The following is a 13,971-nucleotide window of genomic DNA, read 5'->3' on the forward strand; positions in this document are numbered from 1 at the left end:
ATGCCAGATATCTGAGTCAGGTCAACGCCTTTACGAGCTTTCTAAAAGGAACTAGGTCAGATGAAAGTACTCAAGATTTAGATACTTTATCTCAGCTAGTGGACGTTCGGAAACGTACTGTCGATAGGGCGCTAAACCTTCTCAAGGACAAAAGTCAATATGACGACACGAGGTCCATCAAATCACATCATTCTGGGAGCAAAGCTGGTTCCCAGTCGTCAAAACATTCTAACCCCTCAAGCGTTGCCAGACAAAAACGGGCAAAAGCGGAAGCTGCTAGGGCCGCCATTCTCTTTGCTGAGAAACAGGCTGAACTTGAAAGAATGGAGGCCATGACAAGGAAAGAAGCTGTTCGACAAAAAGCAGCCATGGAACAAGAGGCTGCTCGACAAAAAGCAGTCATGGACGAGGAAGCAGCCATTAATGCACTCCGGGAGGCAGAAATTAAGACTGAAATGAGCCTCCTTCAAACCAAGAAAGAGTTAGCCATTGCCGAGGCAGAAGCTCGTGTCTACGAGATGGACGAGGCCGGAAGTCAGGTCATTGAGGATGGTCCACCGCAACGAACGGCGGATTACTCTGACCGGATTAAAGAAAACATCAAACAACAAAGTCAGCTCATTGATAAAGGAAACATCGCCAATGTGGAGCCTGTTGAGGTATCGTCTGGTACAATGACCAGTGAACCGCTACATGACGTACAGAGACCAACAGGCGAGGATAAGAACCTTGATTTTCCTTATGGAGTCCGAGAACATCGTTCTGTTCACTTTGAGTCGTCCTTTGATGATTATCAGCCGATTACATCTACTCCTGCCAGATTACTCTCCAGGCAGGAGCCAAAATTATCTCAACTCTCCGCAGGCGCACCAGAATTTGTCCCTACTTCACACGACGAAAGACAAGGGGACCTAGTCCTCTCTCAAAATCATAGCTTAAATCAGGACATACAGATAGGGACGCAACATTCAACCCTGCCGAATGCCTCAGCTATGACCGATAATGGGACATCTGAAATGACAAAGGTCTTGTTACGGAAAGATTTGCTTTTCTCGCAGCTCACGCAATATAACGACAAACCTGGATGCTATCATGCATGGAAAGACAGTTTTCAATGTGTAGCCAAACAACTGAGAATATCAGACTCGGAAGAAATCAACTTGTTGGTTAAATGGCTAGGCCCAAAATCCTCAGAACAAGCCCTAAGCATCAGATCGTCTAATGCAGGGGATCCATCTAATGGATTAAAGGAACTTTGGAAACGCCTAGATCGGAGGTATGGTTCGCCAGAGATGGTAGAAGCTTCCATAAAGAAAAAACTTGAGTCTTTTCCCAAACTCACCAACCGGGACAACGAGAAATTATATGATTTTTTGGATCTACTGTCAGAGTTGAAATTCCTTAAGAAAAAGGATGAATTTAAGACTCTCCTTGCTTACTTTGACTCGTCCACTGGGGTACGACCTCTCGTATCTAAACTTCCTTACGGACTGCAAGAAAAATGGTCAAGCAGAGCAGCCAACTATGCTTCAAAGCATTCCATCGCTTTCCCACCATTCGAGGAATTCCATGCCTTTCTTGAGCACATATGCGACCTGAGGAACAACCCCGGGTTCCGACCCGTAGATCTGGACAATCCCACTCAAAAATGTGATTCTGCAAAAAACACTCATGGAACCAAACCTAAAGTGAGTGTCCGCAGAACAGAGTTGGCAAATCAAAGCGACGATCAGCCAAAAAGTCAACCATTAAATAACTGCATTCTACACAACACAAGACATACACTCGATGAATGTAGGGGCTTTAAGTCCAGATCCATCGAAGAGAGGAAGAAACTCCTTAGACAACACAACATTTGTTTCAAGTGCTGTGCATCGGATAAGCATGTCAGGCGCGACTGCAAGGCGAAGATTTGTTGTACGGATTGCGGCAGCAAACAGCATACTACGGCTTTACACGTCAATAGGCCTTCTCCAAGTTTACCTCCCGAGGTTGCGGCAAATCATGGCGGTGAGTTCTCCAAAAACTCCAAGAGGCAAAATGACGAAGACGTACGAACTAAATGTACTGAAATCTGTAAAGGAGCTCATGGCAAGTCATGCGCCAAAATCTTACCGGTCAATGTTTACAACAAAGACAATCCAAATAAAATTCTTAGACTATGCTATTATCGACGACCAAAGCAACAGATCCTTAGCCCTGCCAAGTTTATTTGACTTTTTTGATGTCAGATCAGAACCTGAGAGTTACACCCTAAACACTTGTTCCGGTCGAGTCACCACTTCCGGTCGGAGAGGAAGTGATTTCATCGTAGAATCCATCAATGGAGACGTCGAGTTGGAACTTCCGACACTCATCGAGTGTGACAACATACCTGATGATAAAAGCGAGATTGCAACTCCAGAAGTTGTAAAGTTCCATGAACACTTAAACGATCTTATTGAGTCTATCAAACCAATAGACAGGAGAAAAGAGATTATGCTACTGATCGGAAGAGACTTGGCAGAGGCTCATTACGTTCTAGAACAAAGAATAGGTCATCGAGGAGCACCATACGCCCAGCGACTCAAGCTAGGATGGGTCGTCATAGGAGAAGCATGTTTAGATAAGCAACATGCGCCCGATAATGTCAACGTCAGCCGAACTCATGTTTCACCTTCGGGTCAGCCGACAACCCTAGTGCCATGTCACAACTATTTGGAAGTACGGGAGCAACTTTCTAATCCCGCACTAAATTGCAAAGATAGTGAGTTTGGTTCCTCAGTTTTCGAGAGGACAAAGGACGACGACAAGACTGGTATGTCGCACGAGGACAGAATATTCATGCAACAAATGGATAATGAGTTTCAAATAGACTCATCTGGGCACTGGGTAGCTCCGTTACCCTTCAAGTCACCTAGGCCGCCACTGCCGAACAACGAGCCCCAGGCAAAATATAGGGCACAACTTCTTGACGCCAATCTGAAGAAAAATACTAGGAAACGTGAACACTTCCTTGAATTTATGGCAAAAATCTTGGACAATCATCATGCCGAGGTAGCTCCACCGCTAGCGGAAAACGAAGAATGCTGGTATTTACCATTGTTTGGGGTTTACCATCCGAGAAAACCCAATCAAATACGAGGCGTGTTCGATTCATCTGCAAAACACCAAGGAGTGTCATTGAATGACGTACTGCTTACAGGACCAGACTTAATCAACAATCTTATTGGTGTACTTTTTCGCTTTAGAAGGGAAATGGTAGCTGTTACCGCAGACGTGCGGCACATGTTTCACTGCTTCATCGTCCGAGAGGACCACCAAAACTATTTGCGTTTCTTTTGGTATGAGAACAATGACATCAATAAGAAACACACTGAGTACAGGATGAGAGTACATGTATTTGGAAACAGTCCACCGCCAGCCGTCGCAACTCTGGGAATACGTAAGGCCGCTTTGAAAGCTGAACCTGAGTACGGAAGCCAGGTTACATCGTTCGTCTCCAGGGACTTCTATGTCGACGATGGGTTAACTTCTTGCCCAGCACCCGAAGAAGCTGTTAAGCTCGTAAAGGACACTCAAAATGCCTTAAAAGACTATGGCAATCTTCGACTTCACAAAATTGCATCGAATAGCCCTGAAGTAATGGCTGCTTTTCCAACAACCGATCTGGCATCTAATTTGAAAGATCTAGATTTAGACTCGGAAGAAAAACCGCTCCAACGGAGTCTTGGCCTAATATGGGATGTCAACGCGGACAAATTTCTGTTTGAACTGTCTTCCGATCAAAAACCAGTTACCCGTAGAGGAATCTTATCAACGATCAACAGCATTTTTGATCCGCTCGGATTTCTGTCTCCCGTTATCATATATGGGAAACTCATCCTTCGAGACATTGTCTTAGAACCATAGATTGGGACGAGCCCGTATCCGAGGAAATTGCCTCCAAATGGGAGTCTTGGAAAAACGCCCTTGAACCACTTAAAAACTTGAGAATATCAAGGACATATGTGCCCGAACTTAGCAAATGCATCACCAGGGAACTCCATGACTACTCGGACGCTTCAGAGAAAGCTATTGCCGCCGTCGTTTATCTTCGAACGAAAAACGTCAATAACCATTATCACGTAGGATTTGTTATTGGAAAGGCTAAAGTAGCCCCCCAAACTGGAACCACGATTCCAAGAAAAGAACTTTGTGCCGCGGTCCTAGCTGTGGAGATAGCTCAGTTTGCTATTGAACATCTAGACATCAAGATAGACAATGTTCGCTATTACACCGACAGCAAGGTCGCTCTTGGTTACATATGCAACTCAACTAGGAGATTCTATGTCTATGTGGCGAAAAGAGTGGAGAAAATTCGCAAATTTTCAGATCCCGATCAATGGAATTATGTTCCAACGGATCAAAATCCTTCAGACTCTGCAACGAGGTCGATACAGGCTGTAGACCTTCAAGCTAGCAGTTGGCTCAATAGACCCCAACAATTATTTGAGTCGACTCCTCAGCAAGGTGAGACCCATGAGCTCGTAATGCCCAACGACGACATCGAAATTCGCACGGCATTTACCACTGTCGACCCTACGAAGGTAAATTCATCATGTAGTGGACTAGGAACCGCCAGATTCGAGCGTTCTTCGTCATGGAAGAGTCTGATTGCGGAGATTAATCACTTTCGACTAATTGCTCGCCAACGGAAATGTGGGAAATCAGCTGACTCTAAAGTATTGTCAGAAAGCCAAGTGTCAGAAGATCTCATCTTGAGAGCCACACAGGGCGAATTCTACGGCAAGGAAGTGGCCGCACTTCAAATGGGAGAACAAATTTCCAAACGCAGCCCGCTAATCAAATTGAACCCAACATGGGACACTACCCGGAATATTCTACGGGTAGGGGGACGCTTGGAACACTCCAAGGAAAACCTTGAGATTATAAAACCCATAAATGTACCTGGCAACAGCCCCATCGCAACCCTTTTGGTCAGACACTGCCATGAGAAAGTGAAACACCAGGGCCGTCACATCACTGAAGGTGCCATCAGGTCAGCAGGATACTGGATTACCTCTGGTAAACGCCTGATATCCAGCGTCATATACAAATGTGTAATTTGCAGAATGTTAAGGAGGGAGCCACAACACCAAATTATGGCTGACTTGCCTTCGGATCGCCTCGAGCCAGGACCTCCCTTCACCAACGTAGGTGTTGACGTTTTTGGACCTTGGGAAGTTCTCACAAGGAAAACCAGAGGCGGATCGGCTAACTCAAAACGTTGGGCCGTCATGTTTACATGCCTTGTAATAAGAGCAGTTCACATCGAAGTCATCGAAGAAATGTCATCATCATCATTTATCAACGCTCTTCGAAGATTCCAGGCTATCCGTGGACCCGTAAAGCTTTTCCGCTCTGATCAAGGAACAAACTTTATCGGAGCCGTTGATGACTTGAAAATCAACCACGGACCAATAAAAAACTATCTATTGGAGAACAGGACAGAATGGAAGTTCAATCCACCCCATTCTTCACACATGGGAGGCGCGTGGGAACGTATGATTGGCACCGCCAGACGGATTCTTGACGCCATGCTCGCCGAATCACCGAGCAGGAAATTCCTCACTCACGAAGTTCTCAGCACATTTATGGCTGAGGTCTGCGCCATTATCAACTCCAGACCACTGACTCCTGTCTCAACGGATCCGGAGAATCCTCTTGTTCTGACACCAGCGATCCTCTTGACGCAAAAAACCGACTACGCTTACAAGTCAGACGAGTTGGGAGATACATGTCCCGTAGACTTGTATCGTTCTCAATGGAAGCGAGTGCAAGCTTTAGCTCAGACCTTCTGGTCACGTTGGAGGAAAGAGTATCTTCCGTTACTTCAGAACAGGAGAAAATGGACGGTTCAACAACGGAATCTAACCGAAGGAGACGTCGTTCTTGTGAGGGACAGTTCGGTGTGCAGGAATCAGTGGCCAGTTGGCATTGTCACAAGGGCAATAAAAGGATCCGATGATCACGTCCGAAAGGCAGACGTCCGGATCGTTGTTGGTGATAAATGTGAACCTAAAATTTACACCCTTCCGATTACCGAACTTCTACTTCTGATTGACTAAAGACATTCATTGGATCATCGTTCATTCGTCATCGACATTCAGACAATTACCGTTTTTCCATTTGCATAACTGTTGGATAGGAATCCATTCATGTGACATTCGTTGGGTTTACGTTTTATTCGCATATTCGTATTTCTATGTCTTGGATATATATCTGGGATTTATGTGCTTTATTTATTCACATATATTAATTTGGATTACTGTGTATCCACAATATCGTTTTATATTCTAAAATAGAATAAGTGGTAGTGGTATCTCTATAGATGCCAGGCGGGGAGTGTTCTGGATCTCATTCACTCCTCTAGTGATTCGATCCGTTGTGGAAATATATTAAATATCTTGTTTATTAAATTCCCGAACTCCCGTTTTACCTTTTAAATAAATTTCATTAGTTTCCGGATTTGACTCCGTATTCCGCTTCCGCTATTTTACTTACACCTGGATTTCCTGAAAATCGTTCAACATACGACACTTTTTAAATCGACAGGACAGGACAAACTACTGTCAAGTAAGACTATATATCTATTCCTTTGTGCTCAGGAACATTATTTCGGACTGTTCAATATATTAATTATTAGTTTACAACCGTCAGATGTGTAATTTCAATGTTTTGAATTGTATTTTCGTTTTCGTATGAACTGGACATTTCGTCACATATATATTTCGTCATGTAATTATAATTTTCCCTCATTTTTTGATCATATTGTAATAGCCCCTTACCTTATTTTTCAGTTTACCATTCTACTGTACATCCATTGGGAATTTGAATAAATACAAGCCTCTACACTGAGTTGTCTTTGTTTTCACCTTCGCCAAGTGGGTCCATATGTACTAGGTTGCACTGTCTGGTCCGGCCAGAACAAATGTTGTAATCAAGGTCTCCTCGCTAGTCGCAGAAACATCGACGCTAATTGGTACGTTATCACCGACGTTTATCAGGTTCGTTGTAGCCCGTGGATGGAATTGGTGTAGCTGTTGTTGTCGTTGTTGCTGGTATCCTCGATATTATTGCGAATAAATATCTAATGTGCCACCAAGAAATTACACGAACACACAGAAATAACGTACGCGGCGATATTTATTATCGGTATCACAAGAACGCAAACATACCAGTGCACACGACTGGAACAGATTATCGCTAATACAACACCGCCCACATCCACAATGATATCAGCGACGTCAGCGAGGTCAGAATTTGATACTGATTTCCCAACCCCGCTAAAAGCCCCCAAATGGACAGTCGAGATCGCACCGGCACAATTACGAGTTTATTATAGTTGGGCAAATATCAGAAGAATCATTTGGTGGATTAGATGCTAATAATTAACTAGCATCCTCGTATAAACCCAGCGATGGAATGGGTCCCTTTTGTGTGTGTGTGTGTGTGTGTGTGTGTGTGATTTGGATTTTATCGTAGGTTTAATACTTTTTCAGTCATATCGCTACGATTGTTGCAGTGTGACGGAATATTGTGATGTTTAGCACTGGGTCATCATGCTGCAGACATGTAGCATGATGTCCCATCCAGTTACATTTTCCTGACACCAGGTAGGCCATTCTTAATGCTGAACGCTAAGTGAGGCAGCTGTTAGTATCATTTTTATAAGTCTTTGGTATGACTCGGCCAGGGATCAAACCCACAATCTTCCTCATCCGAGGTGGACGCTCTAACCACTAGTCCACCGGAGCGGTAGGCCCTTTTTGGGATGTCGTTCTTTTTCCAACAGGATCATATCAAATCGAACAAATCAATGATTAACTTCAGCGCTGAATTAAATCAATAACAGGAAAAGAATCGAAGATCGCTATCAAATTACACGAGACAATGTTGAATGATGAAATTTAAATATCGAAGGCGGGTTACGACTTTGACATTTATGGGTCCTTAATCAGAACTGTGCTGGGATGGCCGACGGTACCACCACCACTGTTTGGTTCTAGACCACTCCGACATAGTGAAACTGTCAGCGTTGGAAACACTTCCTCCGCGAAGCTCAATATAACCTACGCTGAAGCGAATTACGTACAATTTTCCTGGATGCAACTATCCGATCATCATATCGATATGAGTTCCAAAAATCATACTTTTGTGTCTGTAGGATTACGGTACACATTATTTCACACAAAATATTGTCCCGCTGTAATCCGATTAGCGATTTCAACTGTCGTAATCTTTCACTGCACGATTGATGGTTATACAATGTTTCTTAATAGTGGATAACGTTATTACTCATCCAGTCATGCGCGTATTCGCCTGTGAACGGCGGTGGCTGTCCGTGATCACCTCACATGATAATTGCAGAGTTTTTCGTCGACAGTCAGTCGAGAAACATTTTTAAAATATCTCTAGTTCGAGTGCATATTTTATCCAAAATAACTATTCTCGGTATATATTTTTGTCCCATTCGCTCGGCAGTCCACGCACCACCACGAAAATTCGTGACACGTGCATGACTTAACTCCACGTGCTTTCATCTCTCTGGCAAGATGGTGAGTTGGAGTCAATACAATCATATCCGAGTTTTTAAGTAATTCTATCGCACGTGTTGTTTTGCCAGAACGGCGAGATAGACTGTGCTATATCTCGTGATTGGATCATTCACTGACCGTGACGATGATGGTTTCAGTTTATGTGAAATGCTTCTATATTCTAGTTATGAGTGCTTGTTAAACTTTCCATTACATATGCATTTTTGTCCGACTAAGTCGAAAATTGCTGCATGTTTTCTTTGTCCAACACATTCACGAATCTCTGTTTCAAAACTATGTCCCTTCAACAGACTACTCCTTGTAGGGCCTTTTCTCGTTTAATATTGTATATCTTATTGACATTTTTTGTTTGTACTCCAGAGGCGCATGCATATTTTGAAAATACCTCAATCATTCCCATGATGCATTTGCATGCATCGTTGAATGGTTGATGTACGTGCAAGTCAATAATGTCTGCTCTTCACTGATCATTTAGGCGTGTAACATATACACTTCTACAGTAACACTGGCTGTAGAGAAAATACAGGTGAGTGCTGTAGTTGAGGACCCTAGCGTCAAGGGGACTTCTATGTTAGAAAAGGATCCCATCACGCTGGCGTCAAGGTGAATTTAATATGGGAAATATTGGGACTGTCTAACGACAAAAAATATTGGGCATATCTAAGGACAAAAGATATTGGGTCTGTTTAGCGTCAAGAGGAAATGAGCATAGGGATGTATAGCGGCAATGGAAATCCCAGTCAAAAAGGGCCTGTGGCTCTTTAAGGAAAATGGGAATTTAACATGGACAAAACTCCTGGGTTAGATTACAGAAATTCGAATTTAACAAGGGGAATTTTGGGACTGTATACGGACAAGGGAAAGTTGGGACTGTATAGGGACAATATGAATGACATAGGGACAATATATCCCGTTCCGCCACGTGTTATATAAAATCATATGTCCCGCCCAGCCAAGCGTTATAGCTTTTCACGGCGATTCACGAACAATGCGAATTACCACTACAAAAACCCTGGGACGATTCACAGACAAGATTTATAGGGACAAAATGTTGGGTCTGCATAGAGACAAAAATATTGCGTCTGTAAATGGACAATTTGAATGGAACAGGTCGGGTGACGTCACGGTGCTGGACATTGGCAACAATGTTGCAAGGGGCTGACCGTAATCGGGCAAAACATTGACAGCGGAAAAAATCTATAACGCCTTGAGGGCGGGACATATAACTTTATAGACATAAAATCACCTATCAAGCAATCTATAGCGATGAGAATACTGACCTAAAATAATTTTTTATACAAAATAACACACTCATGCTAAGAAAATCCACGTTATTTACTATCACTAGACTGCATTGAAGGACATTTTTTATGTACAAAATAGACCATTATCTTCAATCATCTCAGCAAAAGAGTTAGTGGTTATAGTCACACTACTCGACAGTCACACAAAACAAACACATGGAGCAGAGACAAGGTGTTTTTCGTTAAGGAAAAAAAACAAGCTTTCAAAAACATACAAACGTACGCGTGCACACATGCACACACATACGCACAATTTTTGCTAAGCGATACACTTTTTTTAAGGGAAGACAACACAAATGCACATAAACACCGACACATACAAACGGACGCTAATGCACACAAACATATGTACATACATATAAACCCTTTTTTGTTAAGGGATAAGTGTTTTTGCTAAGGGAAGAAAAGAAACACACATACACACACATACAAACGTACACGAACGCACAGAAACACATACAAACACATACATACAAACACTCTTTTGTTAAGGGATAAGTATTCTGCTTTGTTTGTTAAGAGAAGAAAACAAACACACACACACACACACTAACGCATGCAAAGACACATGTGCACACATAAAAACACTTTTATTCAGGGATAATATTTTCCTTAAAGGAAGAAGTCACACACACACATACATACAAATACTTATTTGTTAAGGGATAAGGTTTTTCGATAAGGGAAGAAAACAAACACACATACATGCACATACAAACGTACGCGAAGGCACACAAACACATACCAACACACACATACAAACACTTTTAAGGAATAAGTTGTTTGCTAAGGGAAGAAACAAACACGCATACAATCAAACACACACATACAACCGTACGCTAGTGCACAAAAACACAAACACACATACGTACAAACACATTTGTGTTAAGGGATAAGATTATTTGCTAAGGGAAGAAAACAAACACACATACACACACACGGACATACAAACGTGCGCGAACGCTGATATCCCAGCATGGACACTCAAATTAAAAAGCAAAGCATTTTGAAACCTGGAGGTTCTCTAGAACGTGTCATCATTCGCTCCCTCTTAAAATGGAATCCCAGTGCCCCAAGAGAAAAGCCACTCCCGACTCCAACGGACCCAGAAGAAAAAGGGCATTTAGTGTCAAGACCAGAAAAAGAAAAGATCCCAGAAAAGACCATAGAAAGAAAGAAGCTTCTACGCGCAAGAGGCACTTCGACCGGGACGCAACTTTACATCCCTAAGCCACGACCTGCAGCGATGGTGACCACGTCTCCAGTAGCCTCAGATTCTTCCACTTCTCCGTTGCTTGTGATGCCAGCCAACTCCGATTTGACACTAGTTCTTCCCCCTTTAGTACACAAATGGAAACCTTGTCTCCAGGAATTTCTGAATCATAACTGTACCGTTTGTCATTTGATGGCCCATACCAAGGAGTGAAAAACCATTATCCAAGAAGCCACACGCTACGTGCTATACGTGGAAGTGTTGCCTAAAGTGGGAAACGACATCAGCCCCGCCTTAAGCAGAACGACCGCCAAGTAACCGATACGACGCGTGCAAGTGAAAACTTTCACCATTGCCTTTGGACTTCTATCCAAGAGCGAAGATAATCCGTTCCAATGACAGTTAACTAAACGTTTAATCGTTGGCATCATCAGCAAAGAAAGATTCCGCACTGCCAATCCGTTCGAGTTTAAGCACTATAGAGTGTCCAAGCTCGAAGTCAGTCGCGATGGCAAAACCTTGTATACCAGACCATTTGAAACTAAGTTTGCCCAGAAGAATTACTTGAGATCGTACTTGTACCTAAACGAAGGCCCATACATCTAAGGACCAACACCAGCCACGGCATTTTGTAAACGATTATGCAAGAGGCTACACTCTTTGGGCCTTTGATTTTACTCCAGACCAAGGCAGCGACGAGGGACATTTATACCCTATATAATCCGGTCAACTGCGTGTGGAACTTCAGTTTTCAGAATCTCTCACCGAGAAGGTGAAAGTCATCATGTATGCCGAATTCGACAATACGGTAGAAATCAACAGAAATCTTGGATCAAAAAGATCAGTAGAAATCTTGGATCGGAAAGAAGTCATTCTAGACTATTAGAAGCCATGGAAGACACTTATCTGTCTTTGAATGGTAGAGAATCTTTGGAAATGGAATGAGAGGATATGGTGGAAGCAGAACCCAAAAAACAACGACAATAAGAGGACGTGGAGGTCATGTCCAGAAGGCTAGAAAAAGAATAACGTTTAGTCTCCTGTTTTGCCACACACACCTAGCAGAAACAATCACAGCGTTGACCAAGAAACATTGCTATGGATGTCAAAACGGTCATCCAAGATAAAATCCACACGATAAATGTCTGATGATGAGTCAAGAAGAACAATAGGATAAGTATCTGGAGGACGCTTTGGGTCTTATCTCGAAATAAGCAGTATTTCATCAGTGGTATAAAGACTTGTGTGATCATTTATCCCCTTCCATTGAATTCTCCAGAGATCCATCACATCGAATCTCTCTTGGCACATAATACGAAGACGGAGCTAATCGATGTTTACTTGTCAGAGATTTTCAGGCAAAATGTCAGGATTGAATTGATGGCTTATCATTACCTGTGAAGAAAAAAAAAGATTAAACAAAATGGATACCTGGGAACTTTATTACCTTTTGAACAACAGTTCGTATACCGCTTCTTGGAATCCTCTCGTGTGTGCTAAAGATGAACTTCTTCATCGCAAATATAAAAACATCAAGCTTATGTCATTAAAACGGACGACAGTTATCTCCCAGGAACCCACTGGATAACCGTATACTTTCCCCGTGATGGCTTTGTGGAGTATTTTGATTCGTATAGAGTACTGCCTTTGGAAGACGACATCATCGACTTTATGAGGACAAATGCCTAGACGACTGGCTTCAGTAACGTAAATTACAAGGCACAGATTCCATAGTGTTTGGACAATATTGTGTGTATTTTTTTCATCAACGCAGTTTTGGATATCTCTTTAAACATTTAGTGACATTTTGATCGTGATTGTTCTAGAAACGATGACAAAGTAAATCGATGGTTTTGTGACCATTGTGGATATATCTTTTCTTTGTACTTCAATGGTCCAATTGGCCTCCCTCATTGGAAGTTTAGCTTGACTTCACAACGGCGTCTGCCTTTCCAAAATGTGTTATTTGATATTATATGAATTGTTTATTGTTAGTTGTTGGTTGCTTAAATAAAATATTGTTATGTTTTGAAAAAGGTGCTGGTGGTTTGTTCTCAGATGATTTCATACATGCTCTTGGACTTCACTCTATCTCTCACCATGAGATAAACTTTACAGTGTTCCAACTCCCAAAGTGAAAGTGGCTCAAGACCTGATAGAAGAAGTGTTTAAAGACGAAATTAAGAAGGAGCAAGAAGAATGGACGGAGAAGTACAGACTTCAGAAACAGCAACAGCGGAAACAACAGGAGCCAGACAATGATTTTGTAGACTGCCGTGTGGACAGGAAAGAATTCGCCTTCTTCTTCCGAAGAAGCAGACCCTACCCTGTGGGAAAGCCTGCGGACAGACGGGGGCACAATCCCAGACGATAAAATGATTGCCATAACCCCGATAACAAAACAGCCGTTTTCAGGGCTACCATCAACAATCTAGAAAAGAGATAATAGTCAGATTACCAAACCATTATTCTGTTTATGTGTTTGTTGGTTAAAAAATAGAAATCTGCCTATAAACACTTCGTTTCTGTTGCTTTGATAGTACGTACTTATGTGTGTGTGTGTGTGTGTTTTCTTCAATTAGCAAAACACTTATCCCTTTACAAAAACTTGTTTTTATGTGTGTGTATATGTGTGTGTGTTTGCATCGGTTTTTGTGCGTATGTATGTGTGTTATTGTGTGTTTGTTTTCTTACCTTAGCAAAAACTTATCCCTTATCAAAAAGTGTTTGTGTGTGTGTATGTGTTTGTATGTGTGTATGTTTGTATGTGCTTATGTGCATTAGCGTACGCTTGTATGTGTGTGTTTGTGTGTATGTGTTTGTTTTCTTCCCTTAGCAAATTACTTATCCCATAACAAAAAAGTGCTCGTAACTA

The sequence above is a fragment of the Sinohyriopsis cumingii genome, chromosome 18 (genome assembly GCF_028554795.1).
Source record: "Sinohyriopsis cumingii isolate HCF-2022 chromosome 18, ASM2855479v2, whole genome shotgun sequence".
Taxonomy (NCBI): Eukaryota; Metazoa; Mollusca; class Bivalvia; order Unionida; family Unionidae; genus Sinohyriopsis; species Sinohyriopsis cumingii.